The sequence below is a fragment of the Neovison vison genome, chromosome 12 (genome assembly GCF_020171115.1).
Source record: "Neovison vison isolate M4711 chromosome 12, ASM_NN_V1, whole genome shotgun sequence".
NCBI lineage: Eukaryota > Metazoa > Chordata > Mammalia > Carnivora > Mustelidae > Neogale > Neogale vison.
The window spans coordinates 135455478-135477624 of record NC_058102.1 but is presented as its reverse complement, the minus strand read 5'-3'; positions in this window follow the sequence as shown (position 1 = coordinate 135477624).

Here is a 22147-nt window from a genome sequence, read left to right as displayed (position 1 = left end):
TTGGTACCAGTATAAAGATGTGTGGGTAAGATCTAAAGAAATGTTCTTAAATGTTTAAAAATTTTATAAACTTTTTAAAGTTTTATAATCTTATAAAATTTTATAAATTATAAATTAAATTATAAATTTAAAAATTATAATTTTTTTGAGAGGGAGAGAAAGAGAAAGAGAGGTTGGGGGAGGGCACAGGGAAAGGGAAAGAGTTTTTTGTTTTTTTTTTTAAGATTTTATTTAGTTATTTGACAGAGTGAGAGAGCGAGCAAGAGAAGGAACACAGCAGGGGGAGTGGGATAAGGAGAAACAGCTTCCTGCTGAGCAGGGAGTCCCATGCAGGGCTCAATCCCAGGACCCTGGGATCATGACCTGAGCCAAAGGCAGATGCTTAACCAACTGAGCCACCCAGGTGCCCCAAAAAGGGAGAGAATCTTAAGGAGGCTCCACACCCAGTGCAGAGCAAGACTTAATCTCAAAAACCTAAGATCATAAATGGAGGCAAAATCAAGAGTTGGATGTTTAGGGACGCCTGGGTGGCTCTGTCATTAACGTTTGCCTTCAGCTGGGGTCAGGATATCAGGGTCCTGGGATCGGGCTCCTGCTCAGCGGGAAGCCTGCTTCTCCCTCTCTCAATCCCCCTGCTTGTGTTTTCTCTCTCACTTTGTCTCTCTCTGTCAAATAAATAAATGAAATCTTAAAAAAAAAAAAAAAGAGTTGGATGTTTAACCCACTGAGCCACCACCCAGGAACCCCTGTCCTCATTAGTTCTAAAATTCTTTAGCTCTCATGTTAAAGATGTCAGTAGTAATTCATAAATTTTTGAAAGTCCTAAAAATAGGATTTTCCTATTGAACATAACTGTCAAAAATGGAGGTCTTAGCTGACCTCCATTAGTGAATAGTTCCAATAGTGAAATCAGACCAACTGCTTCAGAATATTCCTTATGGGTTAGTTAACAAATTTGTGTTAATGACAAATTGTTATTACCTCTCAGATGTGATTTGTGAAATCTACGTTATAGTCTATACTTTTTAGATGCTAAAAATACATAGAAATGTTGCATGCAGATCCAAGAAGGCAAAATCCAATCTCTATCATTTTATTTCTGTATGGCTTTTAATTTAAAATTGCTGCTCAGCTCAAGATCCAATTCATATTTATTTTCATTTTAAAGTCTGGCTTATTTTTCTTTTCACACCAGTGGTTCACTTTATTATGAATATTTTTTTCACTGTGAGTTAGTACTATATATCATATATATATATATACATATATATATGTATATATATATATAATTAGAGTAATGATTACCAAACATTTTGACAAGTATGGAAAATAGTAGTTAATGTTTTCCATCTGCTACATGGTATGTCCCCCAAAGAACCACTGATCCTACAGAATAAGGAAACACCTACACAAGTACATGACAGAAATATAAATGTCTAATGAATTTATTTTGATCATTTACTTACACATTTTTATAAATGTTACCATATGTTGTTGAAATTACCCATTATCACAATTAGTGCCTGAATGCTGTCACTTCCAGAGCTTCACTCTGGAAAGCATTTTAAAATTGTAATTATTTTATTCCTGTAAAATAGATCATCCTTTATTTCTGAATATCTAATTGCTAAAATTCAACATAAGAGCTCTGAAATCTATTCCTCACAACAGCTTTCGCAGTGTTTTTGAAAAATCTTTTGTTTGTTTGGCAGACTTGAGTTCTTTCAAGAGTCAAAACCTGTATCTAATGACTTCAAAATCGGACTGCAAATGGCAGAAAGGAAAGGCAGAATGCTTTGTACCTTCCGTCTGCAGGCCTGGAAAGAAAGCGCTGCAGATTACCCCTGTTCCAGGAGCTCGCCACAGAGTGAGAGGACCCATCTGTCCCCACACTACCCAGCCTTCCCAGGGACTGTGCTCAGTCACGGCAACACAGGAAAGCCTAAGAAACTCTTTCTAGATTGAGTCCATATCACCGAATGGCACAAGAAGAGAGCTCAGAAAGGCATATCCAAACAATCGCTTCAGGTATTATAAATACCTGACACAGTTCTTTTGTTGTGCATTGGGCATTTATTGAGTTTGTACAAAGTGTTGGCACTATCTTACACTCCTTAGAAGCAGGTGCTCTAGTTGGCCCCCATTTACTTTGCCCCCAGGTTACGCACCCAGGAAGTTGCCCAGCGGGGAGGTGAACACAGATGTCTCACTGTCGAGCTCATACCACTGACTGGTGCACGATTCGACCTCTGAATAAATGAATGTGAGGGCTAGATTTTTTGGTAAAAATGACACAAACATGACTTCCTGTCTTCTTGCTCTAGGTTATATTATGAGGAGTTTAACTAAGCAGCTTTCTAGCCTGACCTTTTTTAGTCTTTTTTTCCCTCTTTTTCTTCTTCTTAAGTTTATTTGAGAAAGAGAGAGAGAGCATGAGCTGGGGGAAGGGCAGAGGGAGAAACAGGCTCCCCACCGAGCAGGGAGCCCGATGTGGGACTCAATCCCAGGACCCTGGGATCATGACCTGAGCTGAAGGCAGATGCTCAACCGACTGAGCCACTCAGGCGCCCCTATTTTTTTCATCTTATATTAATGTTTACAGACTCTGGTGTATCACAATTAGTACTGCATGTGCAAAGTCCAGACAATAAAATTTTTTTAAAAATAGGAATTGAATCAAATAGCTCTCCCATTTGCGGTACTGGCAAAATGAGTGTCAAAGAATGGGTTCTGGAAAAAAAAAAAAAAAAAGAATCTGCTCTGCTCTCAAACTACTAAGTCAGAAATGAACCCCACAAGGGGCGCCTGGGTGGCTCAGTGGGTTAAGCCTCTGCATTCGGCTCAGGTCATGATCTCGGGGTCCTGGGATCGGGCCCCATGTTGGGCTCTCTGCTCGGCAGGGAGCCTGCTTCTCTCTCTCTCCCTGCCTACTTGTGATCTCTCTCTCTGTCAAATAAATAAAATCTTAAAAGAAAGGAAAGAAAGAAAGGAAGGAAGGAAGGAAGGAAGGAACCCCATGGAGTCAGGAGCTCCCAAAGACAGACAAAACTGTGAACATAGGTGCATGTACACATTTTCCCTGAGAAGAGGTCACATGGCATTTATCAGATATCCTAAAATATGAAGACCTAGTGCACTAAAATCTCTTAAAATGTGAAACTGACTTCCCACATTACTTTCTCACCTAGGAAATATGTTAATCCATAAAAGAAAACCTTGCCTGTGATGTATTTTTCATGGTAATGTAATAACTTGGTACTGTGATCTACTCAAAAGCAAAATCAGAGAAAAACTGAAAATGTTTGCCATCAGGTTTACGATGAACTACTATGTTAAAAGAGGAAGCAACATTGAGTTGATACAGTACTGACTGTTTCATCAATACGTGGGCCGGGTCTCTGAGTAATCTTTCCTTCACTTACTCCCAAAGGGACAAGAACACATGGTTCTGTTCTGTTGACAATATCTCCTTACAAGGGTCACAGCACTGAATTCCCACCTCAGAGATTTACCTTCTTTAGCTTCTACATTTGAGTTCAAGTGCATAGTTACAACAGGAATTAAAAACTTCAACTGTGGGACGCCTGGGTGGCTCAGTTGGTTGGACGACTGCCTCTGGCTCAGGGCGTGATCCTGGAGTCCCGGGATCGAGTCCCGCATCAGGCTCCCAGCTCCATGGGGAGTCTGCTTCGCTCTCGGACCTTCTCCTCGTTCATTCTCTCTCTCACTGTCTCTCTCTCTCAAATAAATAAATAAAATCTTTAAAAAAAAAAAGATTAAAAAAAAAAAACAAAAAAAAAACTTCAACTGTATGCTGATGATATAATGCAATCCCTTGACATCTTTGATTAAAAAGCACCTAGGGTGTATTTATTGCTGAAAAATAGCATGTTTTTAGAAATTCCTGAATCCTCCATCCCATTTTGTAGAATGGAGCAGGGAATGTGAGAAGGAAGGGAGCTGATGTAGAACGTAACCAATTAGAGAAAACTAAAGCTTACCCACAGCACATATTCCCCTTACTATACAAACACGCTACAGCAAAGAGATAAAATGATCTTACCCAATCCTGGTATCTCTTCTCTTTATGCAGCAAGTATCAACAAGAGGAGTGCACGTCATCTACAGTGTAATAAGGAAACCGCTTTTGAATCGTACAACATGTGATTTTACTGATTTTTACATTGTAGAGAGTTGGGAATTTAATATTTTTTCTCTCTTTTTCTTTTCTTTTCTTTCTTTCTTTCTTTTTTTTTTTGTGAGAGAGATAGAGTCTGCACATGCAGGCATGGGTGTACAAGCAAGGGGAAGGATCAGGGCTGGGTTAGAGGGAGAGAATTTCAAGCAGACTCAGCACTGAGCTCTGAGCCCTAGGTAGGATTCAATCTCATGACCCTGAACCATGACCTAAGCCAAAATCTAGAGTCCGACTCCTAACTGACGGAGATATCTGAGCACCCCAAGGAATTTAATCTGTTTTAGGAGTTAACAAATATAAGGGTTCCATCCTTTGAGTTGCAGGAAACAAAACCAGAATTCATAGTCTTGTTATATTATGACTATACGATTGAAGTGTTTGAGTCTGGACCTGTCCATGCACTCCAGTAAGATCAATGACATTCATGTGGTATCCAGTAAATGTTGTGCTTGCTCTTGTTTTGTTTTGCTTTAGATTTACTTATTTATCTGGGAAAGAGAGAGAGAGAATGCTCACATGAGTCAGGGGCGGGAGCTGAGGGAGAAGGAGACAGAATCTCAAGCGGATGCCAGTTGAGCACAAAACCCGACTAGGGGCTCCATCTCATGACCCTGAGATCATGACCTGAGCCAAAATCAAGAGTCAACAATCAATCAGCTGAGCCACAGAGATGCCCCAAGTGTGCTTTAATCTTGATAATGGACGGAAGGAGTTTCCTCCTTCTTTTGCAAAAGAAAGGAACTCTATGGCAGTCTATGAACGTTTTTTCCAAACTGGACTACAATATTTGGTCCCAAATATACATTTAATATTTTTTGATCATCAGCATAAAAAGAGATAGAATTATATATAGAAATATTTACAATCTATCCCTGAAAATTGTTGATGATATTGCTTTGGACACTTATTCCAGATGTCCAGAAACATTCCTAGGGCATTAAAATGCCATTAATGAACAATCCAAGACTTATGTTTCTTTCCTATACTGTTAACCCAACACCAAGCTCAAGCTTCAGGTCCAGCGAAGTCAAAGGCCTAGCAAATCAAGTCAGTCACTAGCACAGTGATCGTGTACAGTAGAAATGTCAGTCTTAATCCAAAAGCAAAGACAATGGAGGGTCGGGAGGGGAGTCTAATCCACAAACAAAAGTGGCTGATAGGAAAAACAGGCAGAGCATCAACAGGAACCCAGAGCCAATTAAATCTTGGGCCAAGAGTCCATTGAGGCTCATGATAAAATAGACAAAGAATTACCTCTATCCTTATTGTAGAAACAGACATTTGAATTAGGGCTCTCCTGACCAAGAAAATACAATCATGCAACTTCTTTTAAGAATTTAAGCCCAGTGCGCATCCACAATCTTTGAATACGGCCCCTATTATCAATGGAAATCACAGCAGAAATCTACCAGCTATTTTCATAATTCCCAGATTTCACTAAATTTCACACTGATAAATGTTTTGAAATTTTATACTCCATCTTCTCTCATGGTCATTTTGCATTCTTAATCACCTCTCCAGAAACTGTGTTTCTTTAAACTAGGCATCCTAATAAAAGTGTATAAAAACATATACATGAACACACATCTTGTTCTTCCTTGGCTTTTCTCTCAGCCTCTGAACCTGCAATTTTTTAATTTCTTCTTATCACATTGTCCATAACAGCAAGACACCTGATATTCTTTCGTTTGTAACTTTCCACAAATTCAATGGCATGATGTGTGAGCTTGATTCACGGAAAGGGAATAGGATATATTTTTAAAGACTTTATTTATTTATTTGTCAGAGAGAGAGAGAGAGCACAAGCAGGGGGAGAAGCAGGCTTTCTGCTCAACAGGATGCTCAACTCCAGGCTCAAAACCAGGACCCTGGGATCATGAATTGAGCCAAAGTCAGACACTTAACTGACTGAGCCACCCAGACATTCCAGGGGAATAGGGTATTATAAAGTTTATTTTATTTTTTTTTAATTTCTAGATTAGTAATCAAGTCATTTATTTTAATTCTCAAGTTATCATTACTATTATTATTTCAGGCAAAGGTATGGGTTTTTTCCAAAGTTGTTGGCAAATTAACTTGAATCCTCCCAAATATTTCATGGCAATATGGGGCAGAGATAAAAGCTCTTTATCTCTGCACCAGAAGAGATAAACACTCTTCCACCTTCCCTCTGACCCCAAATCCCTATAAATGAAAGGGGGGAAATAATTAAAATCTAGAACAGTGCCAGAAAGCAAGAAAGTAGAAAAAGTTCCGAGGCATTTCTGAGAGACAGATAGGTAGGGCTGGCTGAGGGGGAAACCATGGCAAAAACACACCGGAAAGAACTGCTGTGAAATGGAATGCTCTGCAATTTCCAAACTCAGAGAAGATGCTTGCGATGTGGATGCTGGATGCACAGACCCTCCCTCCTGCTGCAGAGACCCTCTTCCCCATTGTCAAGGAGCAAGTTGTGGAGGCATCTGCTCCAGCCTGGAGAAATGAGCGCAGATAGCTAAGTTGCTCCTTGCAACTGATGTAACTCAGGCCGAGCAAAGTGGTCTCCTCCAAGAGTATGCATGCCTAGCATGTTTCATCCAGCAGCCCATCCTGTTCCTTCTCCCCACCATGGGAGAAAGACCTCGACAAGTACAGTACCCAAACCCAAAACTGCCAAACACAAGAGGGAAATCAGTATTATATCAGTATCATGTACCAAACCTCATTATCACAGTGAATACTGGAGGGAAAAATGCTTAACAGAGCAAACAAAATGAGGCTTTAATAGAAGTGAAACTATGATCCACAGGAGAACATCATCACTCTGAAAAAAGAATGGGTATTATAAAAATGTAACTTTAGATCTTAAAAATTTAAAAAATGTTTTATTATTACAGTAAAACTCAGTATTTCTGCTGAATGATAGAATGGACACAAGGGAAGAGCAAGTTAATAAGCTGATCCCCCAGCCCTAAAGGCAGCGCAACACAATGAATGGGTGGGAAATACGACATAAAAGTTGAGGTCTGAGAGGGGCACCTGGGTGGCTCTGCCAGGTAAGCATCTTGGTTTCCTCTCAGGTCGTGATCTCACAGTCATGAGATCGAGCCCTGCCTCGGCTCCAGACTCAACAAAGTCTGCCTGAGGTTCTCTCTCTTCCCTTCCCTCTGCCTCTCCCCACTGCTCCCTCTCTCTTCCATCTCTATCAAATAAATAAATCTTTAAAAAAAAAAAAAGAATCCCAGGTGCCCCCAAGATTTTATTTTTAAGCAATCTCTATATGGGGCTTGAATTCACAATCCCAAGATCAAGAGTCCCATGCTTCACCAACTGAGCCAACCAGGCACCCCGTGTCCTTTTTTTAAATGACAGATGATCTACAAGAACAACAACAACAGCAACAACAAAATATCAGGTTGTAGCAAAGCTCTCATTGGCAAAAATAAATGTCAAAAGATAGCAGAAAACTATCTTTCACATACCTAAAGTAAAGAACTCATAACCTAGAATTCTATACATAATCAATGACTGAAGAAGGAAGATATTTCAATATATATTCAAGTACGAAAAAATGAGAGTTTACTCCTTATTGACATTTGTAAAGGAACCACTGAAGACTATGCATCAGCCATAAAACTGATTCAAAGAATGAAGGAGTTCATTATAGATCCTGGATATCAACCTTTTGTCTGTACTGTCATTTGCAAATATCTTCTCCCATTCCGTGGGTTGCCTCTTTGTTTTTTTGACTGTTTCCTTTGCTGTGCAGAAGCTTTTGATTTTGATGAAGTCCCAGAAGTTTATTTTCGATTTTGTTTCCTTTGTCTTTGGAGACGTATCTTGAAAGAAGTTGCTGTGGCTGATATCGAAGAGATTACTGCCTATGTTCTCCTCTAAGATTCTGATAGATTCCTGTCTCACATTGAGGTCTTTTATCCATTTTGAGTTGATCTTTGTGTACGGTGTAAGAGAATGGTCGAGTTTCATTCTTCTACATATAGCTGTCCAGTTTTCCCAGCACCATTTATTGAAGAGACTGTCTTTTTTCCACTGTATATTTTTTCCTGTTTTGTCGAAGATTAATTGACCATAGAGTTGAGGGTCCATATCAGGGCTCTCTACTCTGTTCCATTGGTCTATGTGTCTGTTTTTATGCCAGTACCATGCTGTCTTGGTGATCACAGCTTTGTAATAAAGCTTGAAATCAGGTAAGGTGATGCCGCCAGCTTTATTTTTGTTTTTCAACATTTCCTTAGCGATTCGGGGTCTCTTCTGATTCCATACAAATTTTAGGATTATTTGCTCCAGCTCTTTGAAGAATGCCGGTGGAATTTTGATCGGAATGGCATTAAAAGTATAGATTGCTCTAGGCAGTATAGACATTTTAACAATGTTTATTCTTCCGATCCAAGAGCATGGAATGGTCTTCCATCTTTTTGTGTCTTCTTCAATTTCTTTCATGAGTGTTCTATAGTTCCTCAAGTATAGATCCTTTACCTCTTTAGTTAGGTTTATTCCCAGGTATCTTATGGTTCTTGGTGCTATAGTAAATGGAATCGATTCTCTAATTTCCCTTTCTGTATTTTCATTGTTAGTGTATAAGAAAGCCACTGATTTCTGCACATTGACTTTGTATCCTGCCACGCTGCTGAATTGCAGGATCTATAATGAACTCCTCAAACTCAACCCACACGAAACAGACAAACACATCAAAAAATGGGCAGAAGATATGAACAGACACTTCTCCAATCAAGAAATACAAATGGCTATCAGACACATGAAAAAATGCTCATCATCATTAGCCCTCAGGGAGATTCAAATTAAAACCACATTGAGATATCACCTTACACCAGTTAGAATGGCCAAAATTAACAAAACAGGAAACAACATGTGTTGGAGAGGATGTGGAGAAAGGGGAACCCTCTTCCACTGTTGGTGGGAATGCAAGTTGGTGCAGCCTCTTTGGAGAACAGTGTGGAGATTCCTCAAGAAATTAAAAATAGAGCTTCCCTACGACCCTGCAATTGCACTCCTGGGTATTTACCCCAAAGATACAGATGTCGTGAAAAGAAGGGCCATCTGTACCCCAATGTTTATAGCAGCAATGGCCACAGTCGCCAAACTATGGAAAGAACCAAGATGCCCTTCAACGGATGAGTGGATAAGGAAGATGTGGTCCATATACACTATAGAGTATTATGCCTCCATCAGAAAGGACGAATATCCAACTTTTGTAGCAACATGGACGGGACTGGAAGAGATTATGCTGAGTGAAATCAGTCAAGCAGAGAGAGTCAATTATCATATGGTTTCACTCATTTGTGGAGCATAACCAATAGCATGGAGGACAAGGGGCGTTAGAGAGTAGTAGGGAATTTGGGTAAATTGGAAGGGGAGGTGAACCATGAGAGACTATGGACTCTGAAAAACAATCTGAGGGGTTTGAAGTGGCGGGGGGGTGGGAGGTTGGGGTACCAGGTGGTGGGTATTATAGAGGGCACAGCTTGCATGGAGCACTGGGTGTGGTGAAAAAATAATGAATACTGTTTTTCTGAAAATAAATAAATTGGGGAAAAAAAAAAAGAATGAAGGAGGAAATTCAATGGTGAGTAAGTTCATTTGGCTAAGCTAAATGAAGTACTGAGTGTGAAAACAAACAAACAAACACCACAGTATGGGATGCTTGGGTGACTCAGTTTGTTAAGTGTCTAACTCTTGATTTTAGCTCAGGTCATGATCTCATGGTCCTGGGATCAGGTGCCACACTCAGCAGTAGGGAGCCTGCTTGATGATTACCTCTCTCCCTCTGCCTCTTCCCCCCACCTGATTTTCTCTCTCTCTCTCTAAAATAAAAATAAATAAATCTTAAAAGGAAAAAAAAATAACAATAGTAATTTTCATGGATGTGTTTAAAAACCGGAAAATTCTAGATAACAATACTAGGAAAGCTAATAGCAGGGTGTTTCAATTTGAAATAAAAAATTACAAATATTTTCACTGCTTTTGGAAGAGAACAGTTAGTAATTAACCTTGGAATTTCTTGGAGAGTGGCACTTGGGTGGCTTAGTTGGTTAAGAGCCCAACTCTTGGTTTTAGCTCAGGTCACGAACTCAGGATCGTCAGCCGGAGCCCTAGAGTCAGACTCCCTACTCAGTGAGGAGTCTGCTTCTCTCCTTCTGCCCTTCCCCCTGTATGCATGCTCTCCCCCCCACCAAATAAACAAAATTTTAAAATAAAAAGAACTTACTGGAGAAATATAAAACTAAGATACGTGTTGAAAATTTAAGAGTAACTTTTAAAACAAACCATGAGAGTTAAGAAAAATGTACTACTCCAACAAAAGGAGCAAGAATAAAAGTAGAAAAAGCAAGTAGGGATAAAAGCTTGGTAAAAAGATGACATAAGGTAGGACAAATTCTAAGGAAATTAATAAATTTTTGAAAATTTATCTTTAGAACACTACCCATCAAAACCTATAGGGTCATTAATCTGGTATGTAAGTGAAAAGTCATAGTTTTATATGTACTTATTATAATACAAGAAGCAGTCAACTGAAATCTGAAAAAGAATTTAAAAACTTGGAAGGAGGAAATAAAAGCAAGGGTAGAAATTAAAGAAATGATGATCAAAGAATTTTAAAATAAGAGTTAAACTGCAAAATCAAAACCTGCTTTTCTTAAAAGAGTAGTAAATTTAAAAAGCTTTAAAAGCCTTCCTAAGGAAAAAAGAGAGTAGACACAGACTAATATTAAGAATGGAAAAAGGTTTAGAAGTACAGATAAAGAATAGATTTTTTTTAATTTTTAAAAATGTTTGAAAATGTTATGGCAATTTAAAAATTAATGACAAACACATTTTTAGAAACACTATCAAGTTGGCTGAAGAAGAAATTTAACACTTGATTCACCCAATACTATCAAAGAAATTGAATTGATTGGTAAAAATTTCCATCTCTTAAATGCACTAGACCCAGATAAGTCAGAGGAAGGATATAACAATCTTCTAAGAAACAGGTTATTTCTGGTCTGTGGGGAAGAAGGCAGAGTAGAAGGGTCCTAAGCTTTTCTCCTCCCACGGATGTCAGTAGGTAACACTCACAGCAGTGCAAATTACCCAGAAAACGACCTAAGACTTACAGAAGAAAGAGAAGATGTCACATTGAAGAAAGTTAGGAAAGGTGAAGTCACAGCAGACAAAGTTTAGGAGCTAAATGGACTGTAGACATGCTTGTTGGAGAGGGAGCTGGCAGTGCAGAGAAGCATAAAAAACAGACTTTCACATTGGGGAGCCACAAATGGGAATGACAAATCCCCAAAACATTTGCTATTGAAAGAGAGAGAGGACGAATTTCATGAGTTCTTATAACTAGAGGGACTTAAAGCCTGGAATCTTAAAAACTGGCAGGCTCAGCTCTAAGAGAGCCCAAAGGGTCCAGGAAAGCAGAGTCCCCACCTTTAAAAGACCCCATGAGGCTATCAGCAGAAACTTTGCAGGCCAGAGGGAGTGACATGATATACTCAAAGTGCTGAGAGGGAAAAAGAATACAGTTAAGAATATTCTGTCCAGCAAGACTATCATTCAGAACAGAAGGACAGACAAAGAGCTTTCCAGACAGAGGGGCCTGGGTGGCTTGGTCTGCTAAGCTTCCAATTCTTGATCTCAGCTCAGGTCTTGATCTCACGGTTATGAGTTCAAGCCCCTCAATGGACTCCATGCTGGATGTGGAGCCTACTTTAAAAAAAAAAAAAAAAAAAAGAATTTCCCAGACAAACAAAAACTAAAGGAGTTCATGACCAGTAAACCATCCCTGCAAGAAATACTATCTGGGACTTTTTGAATGAGAAGGAAAGACCATAAGAGAGAAAATGAAAAGTAAAAACACAAAAGCAGTAAAAATAAGTATATTTGTAAAAATCAGTCAAGAGATTCATAAAATAAAAGGACATACCTAAAATGTGGAGTAGAGAAGAAAAGAATGGATTTTAACTTAAGCAACTATCAAATCTGTTAGATGTAGAAGATGTTATATATAAACGTAATGGTAATCACAAATCAAAAACCACTAATCGATATGCAAAAAATAAAGCAAAAGAAATCCAAGAATATCACTAAAGAAAGCCAACAAATCATGAAAGACAGCAAGAGAGGAAAAGATCAAAGAAAATCTACAGAAGCAACCATAAAACAAGCAACAAAATAGCAATCAATATGTATCTATCAATACTTCCTTTGAATAAAAACAAACTAAAGGCTCCAACCAAATGACATATGGTGACAGAGACCCAGCTGTATGCTGCCTACAAAAGACTCAATTCAGACCAAAAAATACCTGCAGATTTAAAGTGAGGAGATGGAGAAACATTTATCATACAAATGGATGTCAAAAGAAAGCCAGAGTAGTAATAGTTATATCAGACAAAACAGACTTTATTTTTTTATTTTGTTTTTTCAGGACAAAACAGACTTTAAAACAGAGATTGTAACAGACAAAGAAAGACACTATATAATAAAGGGGACAATCCAACAAGAGGATATAACAATTATAAATATTTATGCACTCAAATATACATAAATCCATTAATAAAAACATAAATGAAATAATTGATAGTAACACAATAATAGTAGGGGACTTTAACACCCTACATGCATCGATGGGTGGATAACCCAAGCAGAAAATCAACAAGGAAAACAGTGGCTTTGAACGACACACTGGAGCAGATGGATTTAACAGACATTCAGAACATTCCATCCTAAAACAGCAGAATACCACATTCTTTTCAAGTGTACATAGAACATTCTCCAGAATAGATCACACATTAGGCCAAAAATAAGTCTCAACAAATTCAAAAATATGTCATACCATGTCATTTCTGACCACAATGCTATGAAACTAGAAATCAACCACAAGAAAAAATTTGGAAAGAGCACAAATACATGGAGGTCAAATTACATGCTACTAAACAATGAATGGGTCAATGAAGAAATAAAAGAAGAAATAAAAAATTACATAGAAAAAATTAAAATCAAAACACAATGATCCAAAATCTTTGGGGTACAGTAAAAGTGGTTCTAAGAAGGAAGCAATAGCAATAGCAATAGCAATAGAGGCCTGACTCAATGAGTAGGAAAAAAATCCCAAATAAACAATCTAACTTGTACCTAAAGGATCTAGAAAAAAGACAAAACAACATTCAAACCCATCAAAAGGAAGGAAATAATAAAAATCAGAACAGAAATAAATATATAGAAACTAAAAGGAACAAAAGAACAGATCAATGAAACCAGCAGCTGATTCTTTGAAAAGGTCAACAAAATTAATAAACTTCTAGCCAGACTCATCAAAAAAAAAGAAAGAGAGAGAGAGAGAGAGAGAAAGAAAGAAACCAAATAAACAAAATCACTAATGAAAGAAATAACAATGAACACCACAGAAATACAAAGAATTTTAACATAGTATTATGAAAACCTATATGCCAACAAATTCAACTATCTAGAAGAAATGGATAAATTCCTAGAAGCATATAAATAATCAAAACTGAAACAAGAAGAAATAGGTAATTTGATCAGACCAATTACCAGGAGTGAAATTGAATCAATAATCAAAAAAATTCCAAAAAACAAAAGGACCAGACAGCTTCACAGGGAAATTCTACCAGACATTTAAAGCAGAGTTAATACCTATTCTTCTCAAACTATTTCAAAAAATAGAAGGGAAGGAAAACTAAATTCATTCTAGCAAAACCAGATAAAGACACTACAAAAAAGAGAAACACAGGCCAGGATCTCTCATGAATATAGATGCGAAAGTCCTTAACAAAATATTAACAAACTGAATCCAACAGTACATTAATTAAAAAAAAATCACATGCACAATCGAGTGGGATTTATTCCCAGGTTGCAAGGTGGTTCAATAGTCCCAAAACAATCAACATATGTCACATCGTTGAGAGAAAGGATGAAAACCATATGATCATTTCAATAGATGCAGAAAAACCACACAACAGAGTACAACATACATGCATGATAAAAACTCCCTATAGAGTTGGTCTACAGGAACATAAACTCACGATAAGAAAGGGCTTATGTGATATGTAGAAAATCCTAAAGACTCCACCAAAAAACTACCAGAACTGATACATGAATTCAGTAAAGTTGCAGGATATAAAATCAATGTGCAGAAATCTGCTGCATTTCTGGAAGTCAAGAGTGAAGTAGCTCAAAAAGAACTTAATAAAACAATCCCATTCACATTCTAAGAATAAACTTAACCAAAGAGGTGAAAGACCTCTGAAAATTATAAAAAAAAAAACAACAAAAAACAAAAAACCACCAAACAACTGATGAAAGAAATGTAAGATGATGCAAAGAAATAGAAAGGCATTCCATGCTCATGGATTGGAAGAAAAATATTATTATAATATTATAATTATTATAAAAATATATATTATAATATTATTAAAATATAATTATTATAAAAATATTATTGTAATATAAAATATTATAAAATATCTATACTACCCAAAGCAATCTACAGATTTAATGCAATCTCTACCAAAATATCAACAGCATTTTTCACAAAACTAGAACAAACTGTCCTCAAATCTATATGGAACCACAAAAGACCTTGAATAATCAAAGCATCTTGAAAAAGGAAAACAAAACTTGAGGCACGACAATTTCAGATTCCAAGTTACATTATAAAGTGGTAGTAATTAAAACAGTATGGTACTGGCATAAAAATAGACACATAGGTCAATGGAATAGAGTAGGAAACTCAGAAATAAATCCGTAATCATATGATGAATTAATCTTCAATAATGGAGGAACGAATATACAGTGGAGGAAATAGAGTATCTTCAATAAATGGTGCTGGGAAAACTAGACAGTCACGTACAAAAAAATGAAACTGGATTACTTCTTTTCACCATCCATAAAAATAAACTCAAAATGGATTAAAGACCTAAATGTGAGACCTGAGACCATAAAAATTCTTGAAGAGAGCACAGGTAGTAACTTCTCTGACATTGGCTGTAGCAATACTTTTCTAGGTATGTCTCCTGATGCAAGGGAAATAAGAGTAAACTATTGGGACAACATCAAAATAAAAAGCTTCTGTACAGTAAAGGAAATAATCAACAAAACTAAAAGACAACCTACTGAATGGGAGAAGATATTGCAAATGACCTATCTGATAAAGGGTTAGTATCTGAAATATATAAAGATACATAAATATCTTTATATATATATATATAGATATAAATATCAAAGATATATAAAGATATATAAATATAAAGATAAACATATAAAAATACAAAAGATATATAAATATAAAAATATAAATATATATAAATATAAAAATATATAAAGTTACAAGTCCATACCCAAAAAACAAATAATCTGATTAAAAAATGGGCAGAGGACATTAGCAGACATTTCTCCAAAGAAGGCATCCAGATGGCAGACAGACACATGAAAAGATGCTCATTATCATGTATCATCAGGGAAATGCAAATCAAACCACAATGAGATGTCACCTCATATCTGTCAGAATGGCTAAAATCAAAAACACAAGAAACAAGTGTTAAGAAGGATGTGGGGGAAAAGGAACCTCTTGCACTGTTGGTGGGAATGCAAACTGGTGCAGCCACTATGCAAAAGAGTATGGAGGTGCCTCAAAAAAATTAGCAATAGAACTACCCTATGATCCAGTAACTGTACTACTGGGTATTTCTCCCCAAATGCAAAAACACTGATTCAGAAGGATACGTGCATCCCTCCTGCTTGTTGCAGCACTGTTTACAATAGCTAAGTGAGGAACCCCCCCTAGTGTCTATTGACAGATGAATAGGTAAAGAAGTGATACACAGACACACACACACACACACACACACACACACACATAATGGAATATTATTCAGTTATAAGAAGGAATGAAATCTTACCATTTGCAACAGCAAGGATGGAGCTAGAGAGTCTAACGGTAAGCAAAGCCAAAGAAGGCCATCAGAGAAAGACAAATACCATGCGATCTCACTCATATGTGGAATTTAAGAAACAAAAACCAACGAAGGGAAAAAAAGAGCAAGAGAAAAAGAAACCAGGAAACAGTGTTTTTCTTTCTTTTTTGTTTTTTAAAGATTTTATTTATTTGACAGACAGACAGAGTGAGAAAGGGAACACAAGCAAGGGGAGCAGGAGAGGGAAAAGCAGACTTCCATCCTGATGCGGGGCTCAATCCCAGGACTCTGGGATCATGACCTGAGCTGAAGGCAGACACTTAAAGACTAAGCCACCCAGGCGCCTCTAGAAACAGAGTCTTAACTCTAAGAACAAACTAATGATAACCAGAGGTGGGGGGGATGGGTGATACTGGTGATGGGTATTAAAGAGTACACTTACCATGATGGAAAAATAAAATAAAGAAAAAGGTGTGTGTGGGGGGAGAAACAGGTTACTTCTATCTCATATAAACTTTTGCAAAGAACAGAAAGAAATCTATTCTTACAAGGCTCGTATAACACTGTTACCCAAATTGGACAATAAAAGAAAATCAGAGGCCAATCTCACCTCAACATGAATGTAGTAATGCTATATAAACCTTAATAAAACAAAACTGCATTATATTCTGACATTAAGGGTTTTCAAGCATTTTTTCAAGATTAAAAAACAATAATAATACCATTTGCCACATGCATAGAAGGAGAGACTCCTTATGTTTTTCCCAGTAGATTCACACACATGATTTGATGAAAAATTTAACTCATTCATGAAAAAAATACTTTGTAGCAAACTCTCCTTACCTCTACAAAGGTATAAAACTAAAATAAATAAGAAGTCCCACTCAATGATGAAAATATTTCTAACAATTAGCCCTTATTGAATTTCAGAATTAGACAGATCATCGAAGCAGAAAATCAATAAAGAAACAAGAGCATTGAATGACACATTGGACCAGATGGACCTCATAGATATATACAGAACATTCCACCCTAAAACAGCAGAATACTCATTCTTCTCAAGTGCACACGGAACCTTCTCCAGAATAGACCACATACTGGGTCACAAATCAGGACTCAACCGATACCAAAAGACTGAGATTATTCCCTGCATATTCTCAGATCACAATGCTTTGAAACTGGAGCTCAATCACAAGGAAAAGGTCCGAAGGAACTCAAACACCTGGAAGCTAAAGACCACCTTGCTTAAGAATGCTTGGATCAACCAGGAGATCAAAGAAGAACTGAAACAATTCATGGAAACCAATGAGAATGAAGACACTTCGGTCCAAAACCTATGGGATACAGCAAAGGCGGTCCTAAGGGGAAAATATATAGCCATCCAAGCCTTGCTCAAAAAAATTGAAAAATCCAGAACACACCAGCTGTCTCTACACCTTAAAGAACTGGAGAATCAACAACAAATCAAACCAACTCCACACATAAGAAGGGAAATCATCAAGATTAGAGCTGAGATCAATGAGGGAGAAACCGGAGATACAGTAGAACGTATCAATGAAACTAGAAGCTGGTTTTTTGAAAGAATCAATAAGATACATAAGCCACTGGCTACACTAATCCAAAAGAAAAGAGAGAAAGCCCAAATTCATAAAATTATGAATGAAAAGGGAGAGATCACAACTAACACCAAGGAAGTAGAAACAATCATTAGAAGTTATTACGAACAGTTATATGCCAATAAGCTTAGCAACCTAGATGAAATGGATGCATTCCTGGAAAAATATAAACTACCAACATTGAACCAGGAAGAAATTGACAACCTGAATAGACTGATATCTAATAACGAGATTGAATCAGTGATCAAAAACCTCCCAAAAAACAAGAGCCCAGGACCTGACGGATTCCCTGGGGAATTCTACCAAACCTTCAAAGAAGAAATAACACCTATTCTCCTGAAGCTTCAAGTTTGAATTTTTTGAAGTTTCAAAAAATTGAAGCAGAAGGAAAATTTCCAGACTCTTTCTATGAAGCCAGCATTACCCTGATCCCCAAACCAGGCAAGGACCATACCAAAAAGGAGAATTTCAGACCAATATCACTGATGAATATGGATGCTAAGATTCTCAACAAGATCCTAGCCAACAGGATCCAACAGCACATTAAAAAGATTATCCACCATGATCAGGTGGGATTCATCCCTGGGCTACAAGGATGGTTCAACATTCGCAAATCAATCAATGTGATACAACAAATTAATATGAGAAGAGAGAAGAACCACATGGTCCTCTCAATTGATGCAGAAAAAGCATTTGAATTTCATGTGTTTTAAATAATTTCACATGTCTTAAATAATTTAATCCTAAGAACCCCGATAGCGAGGTATTACCTTCTCCATTTGACAAATGGAAAATATGAAAGAGAGAGGTTAAGTAACTTGCCCCAAATCACACAGGTAGTAAGGTTGAGCTGGGTGGTGAACCCAAGCATATCGGCCTCAAAGTCCATACTTTTAACTAGGATGCCAGAATTCCTTGAAAAGTATCCAAAACAGCTTCATTTCCACTGCCCGTGTAGACCACATACTCTTGGATTGAGTGTGTATTCTGTCTAGTCCTGTTTGAGCAGAATTTATGTGGGCCCTAGAACTTGTGTCTTAGGTCACTTTCCCCTGGGGTCCCCACATCCATTTCAGCTGTAGAGTCATTCTCAGCAGATTCCTGAACAGAAAGAATCTGTTCTTCATGCTCCTGAAGTCTATGCCCTGTGGGACCTATAATGAGGTTCAATACTTCTGCCATGTTCTCTCCCCCAAAAAACTAACCTTAATCAGCTTTTGGATTTTCTATAGTCTTAAGAAGTTACTTGACTTTGGGGCGCCTGGGTGGCTTAGTGGGTTAAGCCTCTGCCTTTGGCTCAGGTCATAATCCCAGGGTCCCGGGATCGAGCCCCGCATCGGGCTCTGCTCAGTGGGGAGCCTGTTTCCCTCTCTCTCTCTCTGCCTGCCTGCCTACTTGTGATCTCTGTCAAATAAATAAATAAAATATTTTTAAAAAAAGAAGTTACTTGACTTCAATGGGATGCAGAAGATCTTCCCTTTCTCCCATTGTTCACTGTGGTAGAGATCTATGACCATGCTCTTCCAGGCTACATTTCCCCTACTCTTTTAAGAAGGTTCCCTTAATTTTACAAATCTTATCCTGCCCCTCACAGTGATCCCTTTCCTTATCAGCAGCCCTGTTTGGTGGGACTGAGTGTTCTCCCTTTATTATTTCCCCTTGGATTAAGGCTCAGACATTGCTTTGTTAACATAGTCTTCTATTTTTGTTTTAGGAAGGTTTCCACAGGACAGAAATATAAAGCCAAGGAGTTACTGAATGATCAAAACCACCCACTGTTTACCGAATCTTGCCCACCTTTGCCTCCATTGGAAAAATTCATACTCTCCCAGTAGCCATCGGGCCCAAGTCAATCAATTTGGTCCCTCCTAGTTCCTTATAGTACTTCTCCTCTTTCCTGTGTTTCTCTTTGGAGAAGATTTAACTCAAGAAATTCTTGGTCCCCTAGGACCCAGGAGATACAAAAATCTTTACCTAAATAACTTTATCACTTCGAGACCGACTTAAAAATATGTGAAAGAGTCTAATTTAATTGTCCTTGTTCTAGACTTAAAAGTCTGTTCAGACTTTTTGTAACCACTCCGACTAGCTCCCCTGCTCTTCCAGGGAAAATCTCCAAGGGCACTTGCAATTACTCAGTTATCTCCTGGATTTGTGCTCCCTCTGGGGGAATTAGTCTGGTTTTCTCTGTTACATTTTTTAAGACTCTAGTCACTCTCTCTAACCTATTAATTTTTAATTATTCCCTGCCCCTTTAAAGTCCCCTGTCAAGTCTGGTTATTGTTGCTGTGTTTTCCTTTCTGTATGTTGAATGTGGCCTTCAAGATCTCTACTTCTGTGTTCTGTCTAATTTGTTCTCCCAAATTCTAGCAATTCCTTTATGGAAATATCTATTTTTCTTTCTCTCAAGCATTCTCCAGCTTGTCTTCTGCTATTTCCTGAGCCATGTTTTTGGGCATCACTATACTGAAGAAAATAAGAGATTCACCTTATTATATAAAAAGGAATTTAATGAAGGTCAATGATAAAGTAACTACTTCAAAAAGTTTTACCATCAGCATTGTGAACCCCAAGTCCATAAAGACCTGAGTTCTCTTGCTTCCAAGAAGGCAAATCCCAAATGCATAAGTACTTATCAACCTTCTCTTTGTGTCACAGTTGCTGATGTCCCATGGGACCAAGTCAGTCACACGGCCAATGTGGGAGGGAACCACAAAAAGTCATAAATACTGGGAAAAGCCTACCACTCTACTATTGTGTACATGCATTTTAACCATGTGTTTCTTGGGGCACCTGGGTAACGCAGCCAGTTAAGTGTCTTCTCTTGATTTTGGCTCAGGTCATGATCTCAGGGTTGTGAGATGGAGCCCCACGTCAGGCTCCACACTAAACACAGAGCGTACCTGGGATTCTCTCTCCCTCTTCTTCTGTTCCTTCTCTCTCTCTTTCACACACACACACACACACACACACACACATTTTTTTCTTCCCCAACAATACATTCATGATCAGTTCTTGCTGCTGTCCTTTTTCAGTTTCTTTCTTAACTATTCATCTCTCAGTTTTACAGCCTCTTCTCAATGGCCAATCAATTTATTAAACCTTTATATTTCAATCTAGAAAAAGGAAAACTGAGTGACTTCATAACATTCTGTGATAGATTATTATACGAGTTAGGAGGAAAGCTATACTGTTTTAATTTCAACAAGGAGCAAAGGAAAAGGTAAAAGGCTTAAGATAGGGTAGGTGAAAAGTCACAAAATGATAGCTGGTGTTTCAGAACACAGGCATCTGAGCAGATCTACAGGATCTACAGAATATATTTCAGCCATTATTATTTCTGCCATATTTGAATTTTATAACTTCTAGAGCTGTGGAAAGACAAGCAGTAGCACCTACGTTATGACTAACATCAGAGTGTCCTCTGATCAACAAAAACGAGATGTCCTCCTTGTCTCTCAGGAGCTCATACTCAAGTGTAGGAAACAGATTAACCAGTAACTAAAATACACAGTTAAAAGAGAAGCATCTTATGCATAGTAATGGGCAAAAAAAATTTTTTAAATAAAAAATAAAAAATAATGGGCAACTGCCCTTTATTTATACCAAACTCAGTTTGGCTAACCTGAGAGAATGAGACTTACAAAAGGAGAAATGAGGGGAAGAGACAAAAATGGGACACGGGGGCTGCTTGAAAGGACTGGGGAAGAGAAGGAAATGGAATCCACCTAGCAATAAGAGATAAAGAAAAGGTAATGCTTCGTCTGTTTAATTTTACCCAGACTGAAGATGGATAAGAAGTAGACTAGATAAAATTTTAAGTCCTAAACTGTATTCTTGAGTTCTCAATACCCACCCCCTTCTCATCCAGAAGGCATTTCACAAATTATGGAGAATCCATTTCTGACAAAGTAGACACCATTCTCAGATTAAAGGTCAGAGAGTTGTGTGAATCGAAAGGAAGCAACTTAAGAGACTTGTCACTTCAGACATGTGACTTCTAGGCCATGTTCTGGCTGTACTGGATATAGTCTAGAGCGCCAAAACCAATATGAAAAGCTTTCACAACTCAAATATAGCAGATGAGCTCATTTTAAAAATGTCAAATTCCTTTTATGGAATGATACAGAAAAACTGGTGGGGAATAACTATTAGTGATTTTTTTTGACCTTCTAAACCCACACAAACATTAGTAATCTACATAACTAGATTAGTAAAATTAAATAATCTAGAATTAATAAACTAGAATGAAGAAACTCAATAAAATCAAATCTCGAAGTACATATTTTTCTATAGAATTTAGTGCCTCACGGTGGCTTATTTATGAGCAATTGTAGAAGTTTAGGGGTTATGTTTTGAGAATGAAAAAAAAAAAAACCCACGCCGATGTTGTGCTA